Source organism: Hemitrygon akajei, chromosome 5, assembly GCF_048418815.1.
Source record: "Hemitrygon akajei chromosome 5, sHemAka1.3, whole genome shotgun sequence".
Lineage (NCBI taxonomy): Eukaryota > Metazoa > Chordata > Chondrichthyes > Myliobatiformes > Dasyatidae > Hemitrygon > Hemitrygon akajei.
In genome coordinates, this window is record NC_133128.1 from 160,972,922 (window position 1) to 160,986,434 (window position 13,513).

General features: G+C 41.1%; 1 protein-coding gene across 18 annotated transcripts in view; it reads right to left on the minus strand.

The window, feature by feature from the left end:
• Positions 1–13,513, minus strand: part of LOC140728384 (PTB domain-containing engulfment adapter protein 1-like) — a 383,776-nt gene that overhangs the window by 278,131 nt on the left and 92,132 nt on the right. The window lies entirely within an intron of this gene.

Sequence of the window (13,513 nt, forward strand, 5' to 3'; positions counted from 1 at the left end):
TCTATGCAAATGTACAGGCATACGGACACTCCCAACACCTCGTATATAGTTTAGCTCACCAGTGTCAGACTCATCATTAAACTTTAACACACTGTCTAACATCAGTGATTGAGAAGCTCCAGTATACCTAAGGATTCTTATTGGCACCGGAGTGGATCCCTCTTTCAAGGATACAAATCCTTCAGTTATAAAATGATCATATACCCTCTTAACTTTGTCAGACTCTAACAAAACTTAATTTTGTGTTTATCAAACCCTGTGGATTTACAGGTGTTTCAGTATGTTGCACACAAGCATCTGGGACTGCTTCCTTCTCCTTCTTCTTCAATCGGAAACAGTTAGCTATTATGTGACCAAGTTTCTTACAATAATTACAAATGGGACCAAACTGTCTTTCCTCCACAGGTTTTCCTTCCTCCTTACCTTTCTCACTAACTTCTGATTTAATTTCTGGTTTACCTTGATTCTCTGTGTTATTTCTCCTTTTAAAAGCTCTGCCCTGAGGAAATTTATTCTTGTGGATTAAAGCATACTCATCAGCTAATTTAGCAGACTCCTACAATGTAGCAGTGCCCCTCTCCTTTAAGTATGATCTTACTTCAACAGGGATGCTCCTTTTAAATTCCTCCATTAAAATCAACTCTTTCAATTTATTACAGTCCCCATTTACTTTTTTTTAGAGGAAACCCATCTCTCAAAACACATCACTTTATCGTAGGCAAATTCCACATAAGATTTTTCCACAGATTTCTTCAAATTTCTGAATCTTTCTCTATAAGCTTGGGAACCAGCTCATACGCCTTTAATATATGCTGCTTTACAATATCATAATTAAGTGCTTGATCAGCAGTTAAAGCTGTATCAACTTGTGCTTTGCCTTTAAATACACTCTGTAACAACACTGACCATTTCTCTTTCGGCCACTCTGAAATCAGAACAACAGTTTCAAAATGTTGAAAATATTTCTATACTTCTGCTTCACTAAATGGAGGGACAAATTTAATTTCCTAACTAATAACAAATGTTTTCCTAGAACCAGAGGACTGAACACTGGACCTTAATTCCGCCATCGCAAGTTCAAATTCCCTCTTTTTATTTTCAGCTTCCAACCGACTTAGTTCCAAGTTAGCTTCCAATTGTTTCTGTTTTAACTCAGCTTCTGTTCTTAGCTTTTCTAACGCTATCTGTTCCAGATGTAACTGGATCGCTGTTTTACTCACAGGGAAAGTATTTAACACCGCTTCATCAAAAACACACAAATCTATATAATGTTCCGCGATTTTCCTCTGAAGTACAGGCTTAGTTGTAACCTTCGAAATACCTTTAAGTTCCAACCTGCTAGCAATCTCAGATACATCACTCTTTTTCGCCTTCGCTAATAACTTGAGGTCTGGCGATGCCAGAAAGTCGACAATATTCATTGTTGCCAAATACCGTTCACAAAGCAATCAAACAAAAGAATAGGGCATTTCCCTTTTCCAAAACAGACTGATAATTAAACAAGCATTTAAATTAAAAAATGGATTCAGACCCCATGAGCCCCCAATAGTTATGATACGGCATCAATGAATATAGAATTGAGACAGGTATTATATAAACAAATAAAACAGTTATTAAACTCTGCTCAATAAAAAACAAAAAGTAAACAAATGACTAATTTAACCGGAAGTTAACGGTTATACAGCAACTCGTACAGTTCTTAAAGCGATAAATGTGAACACAGTTCTTAAAGCAATAAGTGCAAAAGTCCTAATGATTTACATAGTCAATTAGGAGAGACTTTCCTGAAGTAGCGAATTCCTGGACAACATGACGTTACTGCTGATCCCAGGTGAAATATCCCTTGCCCGAAGGATTTACGACGAAGGAAATTAAGAATGGCTTAAAGGCACTAACCTTCCTCTTGGTGAATAACCCTGCTCCAATCCTTTCTGCTCTCATAGCAGGGACTATCTCAGATGCAGGTTACTATCTCTTCCAAATGAGGATACAATAAGGTCGATCCTGTATTACCGATGACGACACCAACTTTACTTGATCCTTCGAGTTTTCTGGTAAATTCTTCACTCTCCAACTGGACTAAACAGGCAGTGGTTTTAAAAACTGCCGGCAATAATTTTTGAGACTTAAGGCAGAAAGTAAAACTCCACTTTAAAACAAAACTGTGTCATGAGACGAATACGCAGCATAACGGAGCCACTGACGAATTAAACCATGAACTGACCTGCGTCACATTAAGGCTTTCCCCTTTTATACCTGTTGAAACAGGCCATCACATGACCTCTCACTGGCAGGAAAATTACATCACTCCACCATCATAAGACCTTTACATCATGCTCAGCAGAGTCTCAATTACATCAGGGTCATGTGACAGTCACAAGCTACCCATGGGGTATGTAACACCACTCAAAGAGTAGTCGGTATCTAGAACATAGAAACCTACAGCACATTACAGGCCTTTTGGCCGACAATGTTGCGCTGACCATGTAACCTACTCCACAAACTGCCTAGAATTACCCTACCACATAGCCCTCTCTATTTCTAATCTCCATGTACCTATGTTAGAGTCTCCTAAAAAACCCCATTGTATCACCTCCATCACCAGCAGTGCATTCCACGCACCGACCACTGTGTGTGTGAAGAACTTACCCTTGACATCTCTTCTGTACCTACTTCCATGCACCTTAAAACTCTGCCTCCTTGTGTTAACCATTTCAGCCCTGGGAAAAAGCCAGGGTTGTCCACAATATCAATGCCTCTCATCATTTTATATACATCTATCAGGTCACCTCTCGTCCTCCATCACTCCAAGCAGAAAAGGCAAAGTTCACTCAACCTATTCTAATAAGGAATGGTCTCCAATCCAGGCAACATCCTTGTAAATCTCTTCCACAATCTCTGGTATGAGCTGTCAGAGAAGTTGGTGGAAGCAGGAACAGTAACATTTAAGAGTCATGTGGGCAGGTACTCGAATGAGTCAGGCATTGAAGTGTATAGCATTAATGCGGGCATGTGGAATTAGTATAGATGGGCAAGAAGGTTTCAACGATGCGACAGGCCAAAGGGCCTCTTTCTATACCATACAACTCAAGGATCCTAAGGTAAGCTTGAGATAGGTCATGGTGCAGCTTACGACAGAAACTTAATTTATAAATCTAAATGCAAGGATTTGCAAGCAGCAACTGGATTGATTTAGTGCACCTACTGTTCATCTCCCTGTTCACTCAAGTTTTACCATATTTGTTCAGTCTCACATTTGAGATTTTCCTTTCCAGTACATTGATATTTTAAGTTTAATGGCAACCCTTGCAACATACAGAAAGAAAAAGCATATATCATCTCGCATTTGACATTTTCACCAACTTTAATATTCTGAAAACTGGAATACCTTATAGGAGAGATATCATACCCAGGCAAGATTGGAAAATATTCAACAAAAACTAACTTAAAACTAGACTATACATCATTTCACACCTTGTAGAGCTACCCAACTGGATAATATTCACATATTTCAGTACCAACATTCTAATGGATCCCAAATAAAGAGGCAAAGCAGATATCATTGACTCATGCAGCACGGAAACAGGCCCCTGGCCCACCTCATTTATACCGATCGCACATTTTTACACAGCAGCATCTCAGAACTCAGCAGTTTTATAGCATTCACTTTAGTACATTTGAAAGGTATGGTGAGATTAAAAACAAAAGCTTCTGACATTATATCTTGTGATCATAAGGTGAATGTACTTAAAGAGTGCAACCTAATGAGTCAAATCAGGCTTTGCCCTGTTTTGAAGGCTAAACTATGCCAGAATTGGACAGTATAACCAAACAAAACCAAGCAAACAACATATAAGATAAGGGAATACAGTCATTAAGCATTAAACTATTAAATCAAGCAAATTCAGGTACAGGAGTTAGTACAATGCTATTGACGAAGTATCTGAATATATTGAACAGAAACTTCTAACAGTTCAGAATTACAATTTTTGGAATATTGGAAAATATGTTTTGTTCATACTGTAGATGTTAACGACAGAGACCATTAAATAACTACTAACGTAATCCTCGATCCTGAGGAATTGTCCAATTCCACTCCAGATTTCTGGGTCGAGGTAGCTAATAAGGCCAATGTGGGAACTATAGATTCTTCCAGAGATGGGACACGAGGCACCCAACCCAAGGGGCATGCAGGTGAGTGTCTGTCGTGGTGCTTTTGGCACATGAATTCAAAGGCCCTTACTGCTATCCCAAATGCTTCTTCTCCTTTTTGAAGAGTTACTGGCCAGAGTTTTCCAGGAGTCAGAGAGCATACTGAATATCTAAGGAGCCTTTCAGAACATTACCACAGAACCATAGAACATTACAGCACAGAAACAGGTCTTTTGGTCCTTCTTGGCTGTGCTGAACCATTTTCCTGCCTAGTCCCACTGACTTGCACCTGGACCATATCCCTCTATATTCCTCTCATCCATGTACCTGTCCAAGTTTTTTTTTAAATGTTAAAAGTGAGCCCGCATTTACCACTTCATCTGGCAGCTCATTCCGCAATCCCACCACTCTCTGTGTGAAGAAGTCCCCTCCAATGTTCCATTTAAACTTTTCCCCCTTCGCTCTTAACCCATGTCCTCTCCCCTAGCCTCAGTGGAAAAAGCCTGCTTGCATTCACTCTATCTATACCCATCATAATTTTATATACCTCTATCAAATCTCCCCTCATTCTTCTACACTCCAGGGAATAAAATCCTAACCTATTCAACCCTTCTCTGTAACTCAGTTTCTCAAGTCCTGGCAATATCCTTGTAAACCTTCTCTGCACTCTTTCAACCTTATTAATATCCTTCCTGTAATTCAGTGACCAAAACTGCTCACAATACTCCAAATTTGGCCTCACCAATGTCATATACAACCTCACCATAGCAATCCAACTCATACTCAATACTTTGATTTATAAAGGCCAATGTACCAAAAGCTCTCTTTACTATCCTATCTACCTGTGATGCCACTTTCAGGGAATTTTGTAACTGTATTCCCAGATCCCTCTGTTTTACTGCACTCCTCAGTGCCCTACCATTTACCTTGTATGTTCTACCTTGGTTTTTCCTTCCAAAGTGCAATATCTCACACTTGTCTGTATCAAACTTCATCTGCCATTTTTCAGCCCATTTTTCCAGCTGGTCCAAATCCCTCTGCAAGCTTTGAAAACCTTCCTCACCATCCACTACACCACCAATCTTTGTATCATCAGCAAATTTGCTGATCCAATTTACCACATTATCATCCAGATCATTGATATAGATGACAAGTAACAATGGACCCAGCACTGATCCCTGTGGCACACCACGAGTCACAGGTCTCCACTCAGAGAAGCAATCCTCCACTACCACTCTCTGACTTCTCCCATTGAGCCAATGTCTAAACCAATTTACTACCTCACCACGTATACCTAGCAAATGTATCTTCCTAACTAACCTCCCATGCGGGACCTTGTCAAAAGCCTTACTGAAGTCCATGTAGACAACATCCACTGCATTCCCTTCATCCACTTCCCTTGTAACCTCCTCGAAGAACTCTAATAGATTTGTTAAACATGACATACCACGCACAAAGCCATGTTGACTCTCCCTAATAAGTCCCTGTCTATCTAAATACTTTTAGATCCTATCTCTTAGTACTCCTTCCAATAATTTACCTACTACTGACGTCAAACTTACCCACCTATAATTTCCCAGATTACTTTTACAGCCTTTTTTAAACAACAGAACAACATGAGCTATCCTCCAGTTCTCCAGCACCTCACCCGTCGATACTGACATTTTAAATATATCTGCCAGGGCCCCTGCAATTTCAACACTAGTCTCCTTCAAGGTCCCAAGGGAATACCCCGTCAGGTCCTGGAGATTTATCTACTCTGATTTGCCATAAGATAGCAAGCACCTCCTCCTCTTCAATCTGTATAGGTTCCATGACCTCACTACTTGTTTGCCTTACTTCCATTGACTCCATGCCAGTTTCCTTAGTAAATACAGACGTAGAAAAACCATTTAAGATCTCCCCCATTTCTTTTGGTTCCATGCATAGCCAACCACTCTGATCTTCAAGAGGACCAATTTTATCTCTTACTATTGTTTTGCTCTTAATATACCTGCAGAAGCTCTTTGGATTATCCTTCACCTTGACGGCCAAAGCTACCTCATGTCTTCTTTTAGCCCTCCTGATTTCTTTCTTAGGTTTTGTTGCACTTTTTATACTCCTCAAGTACCTTATTTGCTCTGTTTCCTATACATATCATACATCTCTCTCTTCTTCTTTATCAGAGTTCAAATATCCCTAGAGAACCAAGGTTCCTTATTCTTATTCACTTTGCCTTTAATCCTGACAGTGACATACAAACTCTGCACTCTCAAAATTTCTCCTTTGAAGGCCTCCCACTTACCAACGACATCCTTGCCAGAGAATAACCTGTCCCAATCCAATCTTTCTAGATCCTTTCTCATTTCTTCAAATTTGGCCTTTTTCCAGTTTAGAACCTCAACCCAAGGACCAGATCTATCTTCATCCATGATAAAGTTGAAACTAACGGTGTTATGATCACTGGAACCAAAGTGTTCCCCTACACACACTTCAGTCACCTGTCCTAACTCATTTCCTAATGGGAGATCTAATATTGCATCCTCACTAGTCAAGTCACTTTTATTGACATTTCAACCATAACTGCTGGTATAGTACATAGTAAAAATGAGACAACATTTTTTCAGGATCATGATGTTACATGACACAATACAAAAACTAGACTGAACTACGTAAAAAATTAACACAGAAAAAAAACACTACACTACAGACCTACCCAGGACTGCATAAAGTGCACAAAACAGTGCAGGCATTACAATAAATAATAAACAAGACAATAGGGCAGTAAGGTGTCAGTCCAGGCTCTGGGTATTGAGGAGTCTGATAGCGTGGGGGAAGAAACTGTTACATAGTCTGGTCGTGAGAGCCCGAATGCTTTGGTGCCTTTTCCCAGATGGCAGGAGGGAGAAGAGTTTGTATGACTGGTGTGGGGTCCTTCATAATGCTGTTTGCTTTGCAGATACAGCGTGCAGTGTAACTGTCTGTAATGGCGGGAAGAGAGACCCCGATGATCTTCTCAGCTGACCTCACTATCCGCTGCAGGGTCTTACGATCCGAAATGGTGCAATTTCCAAACCAGGCAGTAATGCAGCTGCTCAGGATGCTCTCAATACAACCCCTGTAGAATGTGATGAGGATGGGTGGTGGGAGATGGACTTTCCTCAGCCTTCGCAGAAAGTAGAGATGCTGCTGGGCTTTCTTTGCTATGGCGCTAGTGTTGAGGGACCAGGTGAGATTCTCCGCCAGGTGAACACCGAGAAATTTGGTGCTCTTAACGATCTCTACCAAGGAGTCGTTAATGTTCAGTGGGGAGTGGTCGCTCCCTGCCCTCCTGAAGTCAAAAACCATCTCTTTTGTTTTGTTCACATTCAGAGACAGGTTGTTGGATCTGCACCAGTCCATTAGCCGCTACACCTCCTCTATGTAAGCTGACTAGTGGTTCTTGCTGATGAGACCCACCACGGTTGTGTCATCGCCAAACTTGATGATATGGTTCGTGCTGTGTGTTGAAGCACAGTCGTAGATCAGCAGAGTGAACAGCAGTGGACTGAGCATATAGCCCTGGGGGGCCCCTGTGCTCAGTGCGATGGTGTTGGAGATGCTGCTCCCGATCCAGACTGACTGAGGTCTCCCATCGGGAAGTCTAGGATCCAGTTGCAGAGGGAGGTGTTATGGTCCAGTGGGCTCAGCTTTCCAATCAGTTTCTGACAGATGATTGTGTTGAATGCTAAACTGAAGTCTATGAACGGCATTTGAATGTACGTGTCTTTTTTGTCCAGGTGAGTTAGGGCCAAGTGCAGGGTGATGGCAATGGCATCGTCTGTTGAGCGGTTGGGACGGTACGCAAACTGCAGGGGGTCCAGTGAGGGGGGGCAGCAGGGTCTTGATATGCCTCATGATGCGCCTCTCAAAACACTTCATGATGATGGATGTGAGGGCAACAAGAAGGTAGTCATTTGGGCAGGACACTGAAGACTTCTTCAGCACGAGGATGATGGTGGCGGCCTTAAAGCACATTGGAACGGTGGTGCTACTCAGGGAGATGTTGAAGATGTCAGTGAGAACTATCTGGTCTGCATATCCTCTGAGCACTCCACCAGGGATGTTGTCTGGTCCAGAAGCCTTCCATGGGTTGACCCTGCACAGGGTTCTTCTCACATCGGTCACGGTGAGACACAGCACCTGGTCATTTGTAGGAGAGGTGGACTTCCTCGCCGCCATGTCATTTTCCGCCTCAAAATGGGCGTATAATTTGTTCAGCGCATCTGGGAGGGAGGCATCACCCATAGAATCAGGAGATGTTGTCCTGTAATTGGTGATGTCCTGGATGTCCTTCCACTCTAGTTGGTACCTCTATATACAGATTTAGAAAACTTTCCTGAACACGTTTTACAAACTCTAACCCATCTAGACCTTTAACAGTATGAGAGTCCCAATCAATATGTGGAAAATTAAAATCATTCCTAAAAACATTTTTGAAATATTTCTTTTGTTCATCACATCTTTCCACAAGAGAGAATACTTTGACAAATTATCTAAATTAATAATCAAACAAGGCATGATTGATTCTCCTCAATCAACATTAAATAAGATTAAGTTGATTTTTATTTTGGAAATTTTGCACTACAGAAGAACAAATGTAAGATTTTTAAGGCTCAACTCTTAAAGCCAGTTCAGAGATGTAAAGTTCTCCAACTTTGTCTAACACCAGCTTTAAAATTTGATATTGTGCAATTTAGAACACAATACTTTTCAATATTTGATATTGACTACATTTGTAACACTTGACAATATATATAACATTTATTGTGCTCATTTGGATATTTTGAAAGGCAAACATTGATATACTAAAGAGCTCATTTTCAAAAGAACGTATGATACATCCTGTGTTGCGAGAACTGATCTTCAACAAACACTTACAGAGAATCATAAAATCATGGGTGGCATAGATAAGGTGAGAAACCAAAGTCTTTTCCCTAGTGTAGTGAAGTACAGAACTAGAGGACATAGCTTTAAAGTGAGGAGAAAAGATTTAAAAAAGGATCTGAGGGACAAACTTTTCACATAAAGGACAGTGAGTACCTGGAATAAACTGCCAGATAAAATGGTAGAGGCTAGTATAGCTATGACATTTTAAAGGCACTGGACAATTGCATGGATAGGAAAGGTTTAGAGAGATATGGACCAAATACAAACAAATGGAACTAGCTCAGTTATGCAGTTTAGATGGTATATATGAATTAGTCTGAGGCACCCATGTCCATAGTGTATATGAATACGAATACATGCAGAACTGTGTGTGGCCTCCATCAGTTGTGGTTGACCATGGGTACTGTGCCTCTGGTAGTCACTGGTTTGTCGAGCAGCGCTGACTGTGGCTATTGAGGCTGATCCTGGAGCGGTAGGCTCTGCCACAGTTGCTGCATGTGTAGGGTGTCGTTGAATCGTTGTCCGCTGTGCCCTCCGTTTAGCTCTCCGCTCCTCAAACTGACTCAGGATCACTCTTTCGCCTTGCTCTAGGTGCTGCTGATGAGCACCTCGCCATTTGCAGAAACATTCAGTGCAAAACTCAGTCAGCTTAAAATCAAAAACATGGATTAAGAAAATATCAGATTCTACTTTAACTATGCTGCATATGAATGCACAGCTCCTGTTAGCAGCAGCTGAACAGACTATAATACTGCATACATCACCGAAGCAACAACTTTTAACTGGGTACTTAATACAGTAGCCAAAGCCCTCTTTTGTCAGAGCAAGAAGAGGACAGAGAGAGGCAAACAGCATATCAACCACAAAGTTCATCACCCTTATCCATGTTCCATTATGTCAAATACAAATATTTGCTGTCCAGTTATTTAAGTATAATGCTAATCAAGTTCAAAATCTTTCCAAATAAGTTCAAAAGGCTCATTTTGTAAATCGTCCTGGAATGAAATCAAGTTTTAAATATTTTGATGTGAAACCTTTATCAGCTTATCTGTTTAAATAATCTATAAATGTTTTAGAGCCTGTTGAAATATTTTAGGCAAGATGTTTAGAACAGAATATAGAAAATCTACAACACTTTAGAGGCCCTTCAAAGGATCACGTAACCTACTCTAGAAACTGCCTAGAATTATCCTACCACATTGCCCTCTATTTTTCTAAGATCCATATACTTATATAAGAATTTCTTAAAAGAATCTATTGTACCCGCCTCCACCACCATTGCTGGCACCCACCACACTGTGTGAAAAATTTACCCTGACATCCTCCTTGTACCTACTTCCAAGCACCTTATAACTCTGCCCCCTCTTGTTAGCCATTTCAGCCCTGGGAAAAAGCCTCTGACTGTCCACATGATCAATGTCTCTCATTATCTTATACACCTCTATCCGGTCACCTCTTATGTTTGTTTTTAAATTTACCGAAGTGAATAGTAAGCTCTACCCTTTTGCCAGTAACTAGAAGCGGTCTCTTTCGAAATTTGATTAACCATTCACCCTTTACCAAACTTCACAGTAAATTTATTTTCAAAGTACGTATGCCATATAAAACCTTAAAATTAATCTTCTTGCAGGCAGCCACAAAACAAAGAAACTCAATCCAATCCATGAAAACCCCCAAGCAACCAAGACTAACTAATGTCCAATGTGTATAAAAAAACAAATTGGGCAAATAATAAAAATGTGAAGAAATAAAACACAGCATGTGAACTGCAGAGTCCCCAAAAGTGAATCACGGCCAGAGAGCCAGCTCTGTGCTGAAGTGAGTGAAAGCAGTTCAGGAGTCCGTGGCCTCAAGCCAGTCAGTTCACCATTTGTTTTCTGCAACTAAATATCCATTCGAAATGTATTTCCAATTCCTTATCTTCACAGCTTTGAAAATCTTATTACTGCACTAAAAAGCTTTGAAATGATAACTTAGCACAACTCTTTATTCCTCAGGAGCTGTAATATTTTGATAAGAATTACTGAAAAATGGCATCCACACAACACAAACACTAATATTTCAAAAACCTACAGTTATGAATCACAAGTGTGATTCATGAATGCAGGTTTTACAAATATTAGTGATTGTCTAGAACACAGTTTCTCAACCACGGTTCTATGGAACCCTAGGTTAATGAGAAAGGTTGCTCGGGGTTTCACGAGAGATCGTTAATAAAAACACACCAATTTTTGAACTTTGAGCAATGCGTGATGCTAGCACTTACAATGCAACGCCTTCCACTCCAGGTCCCCAATGTACAGGGGAGAGGCCCAGCATGAGGAGATTTCCACTGGGGAACTCCTCCGCTGCCAGACAGTAAAACAGATCACGAAGGCGAGTCTGGTCAGAAGTGAACGGTGCTTAGAGCAGCACGTTTAAGAAATGCTTTGGAGTGTCACGGTGAGCATCCCTGTGGGACACTCTCCCACATGGTTGCCTGAGGTCTGGGTCCGTCAGATGGTGGTGCAGCTGGAACTGTTCCACTTCCCCTGAGCCCCCTCGACACCCACCACGATGGGATGGAGACCAGCCCCTTTCACAGCTAGAGCACTGTCTCCCACCAGTACAGGAGCACCCTGTCCGGATGGGACCAGAAGCCATACCCTCAACAGCTTTCAGTGAAACTGAGGCAGCTCCCTCAAAATGGCTTGGCCACTTGAAGCTGTGCGCCCTCCTGCAGGCAGTGCTCCTGGTGGAGTAAGTGCGTCAACATCTCATGCCATTTCGGAGGGTGGTCACTATACAGGAATCTCTGCAGGACCCTGAGGCGGGGAGCCACCAATTGGGTTTGCACGCAAAGCAATGACTGACCGCCCTTCGCGATCGGAAGACTCAGGACCGTAGCAGACCACCAGCCTCTTCTGGGTCCTGGAGACAAAAGCAGTTGGTGGGACTAAAGTAATCAGCCATTACCATGTCTTTACAATGGAAGCTATGTATCACTGGGTTTTCCATGGACTGGTAATCCGGGTTGTCCTATTCCATTGTGCCTAGTCCATGGCAAACTACTTACAAATACAGTAATGGCTCCAGCAAAACTGAAAAAACACTGAACTACAAATCACAGCCATATGACACATAAGAGGGCTGATTATTGAAATCTCAAAACAAACAGATTAAAGGTTTTGAAATTGAAGTCAGTAGAAAGGTTCAGGAAGCAAGTTATTTAGTAAGTTTAAGACCAGTTCACTCTAGAATGTTTAAAAACTGTGTGATAGCCTGAACAAAAAACATACCGATCTCCTGCTACATACAGGAATCCAGTGGTTTAGCAGAGAAGAAGTTCTCAACAGGGTGTCTGAGCTGAAAGGTGAATTGCAGGAGGATTTTCAAGAAAACAGCAGGCCAGATTTTGCTGAGTGCTTTAAAGATGAAGAATGGCTGCAGAAACTAGCCTACTTAACAAGCATTTTTCATCATATGAAACAAGTCTCTGCAAGGCCCTGCAGAAAATGTTTTGACTTCAACTGACGAGATTCTTGGATTAAGAGGAAACTGAATCTTCAGAAAAAATCATGTTGCAAAAGAAAATCTTGAAATATTTCCACTGCTGCTTCGGCTTGAGAGTGAGGAAGGATATCAGAAAGTCGCAAGTCTTATTGAAAACCACCTGGAAGAACTGCAGAACAAAATTAAACAATATTCTTCCTCCCTTTCAACACAAGTGTATGACTGGGTGAGGGACCTTTTCTCTGAATCTTCTGCTCAGCTTGAGAACTTACGACTTTGAGAGAAGAGGAAGAACTTTGTGAGCTGCAGACTGACCATGCTCTCAAGATGAGATTTACTGGCCTGCTCCTGGGCTAGTTCTGGATTTCTGTGAAAGAAGCCTATCCTGGCATTCATAGGAAAGCAATGAAGATGTTGCTGCAATTTTCAACTTCTTACATGTGTGAGCAAGCTTCTTGTTTAACAAGCATTAAGAGCAAGGGTAGAAATCATCTCATTTCAGCTGAAGATTAAATCTGTGTGCGCTTATCTCACGTTCAACCCAAAATTGAGAAATTTATTAAGTTTGCCTTGAGATTTTAAAATTTACGAAAGGGAAAGAAAGAGGTTAATTTCAAGAAAGGTAAGCTAAGCTCAACTATTTTTTTTTTGCCCAAGAAAGGTTGGCTAAAATTCATTCTCTTCTTAAAAGAGCAGTGACAATTATTTTTAGATTATCATACCTACAACTTGCTGATCACGATAACGTACCGTGAGCTGTAGATATAATAATTGTACGCAGGGGTTCCCTGAGACCTGAAAATTATTTCAAAGGTTCCTCCAGAGCAAAAAGTTGAGAAAGGCCGGTGTAGATTATTGCTACATCATTTTCAGTTAATACATAATACAGAAAACTTGAGTAATAGCTGAACCACCTGATTTTACTTGACTAAATATTTGATTAACCTTACTGCCTCTGCAT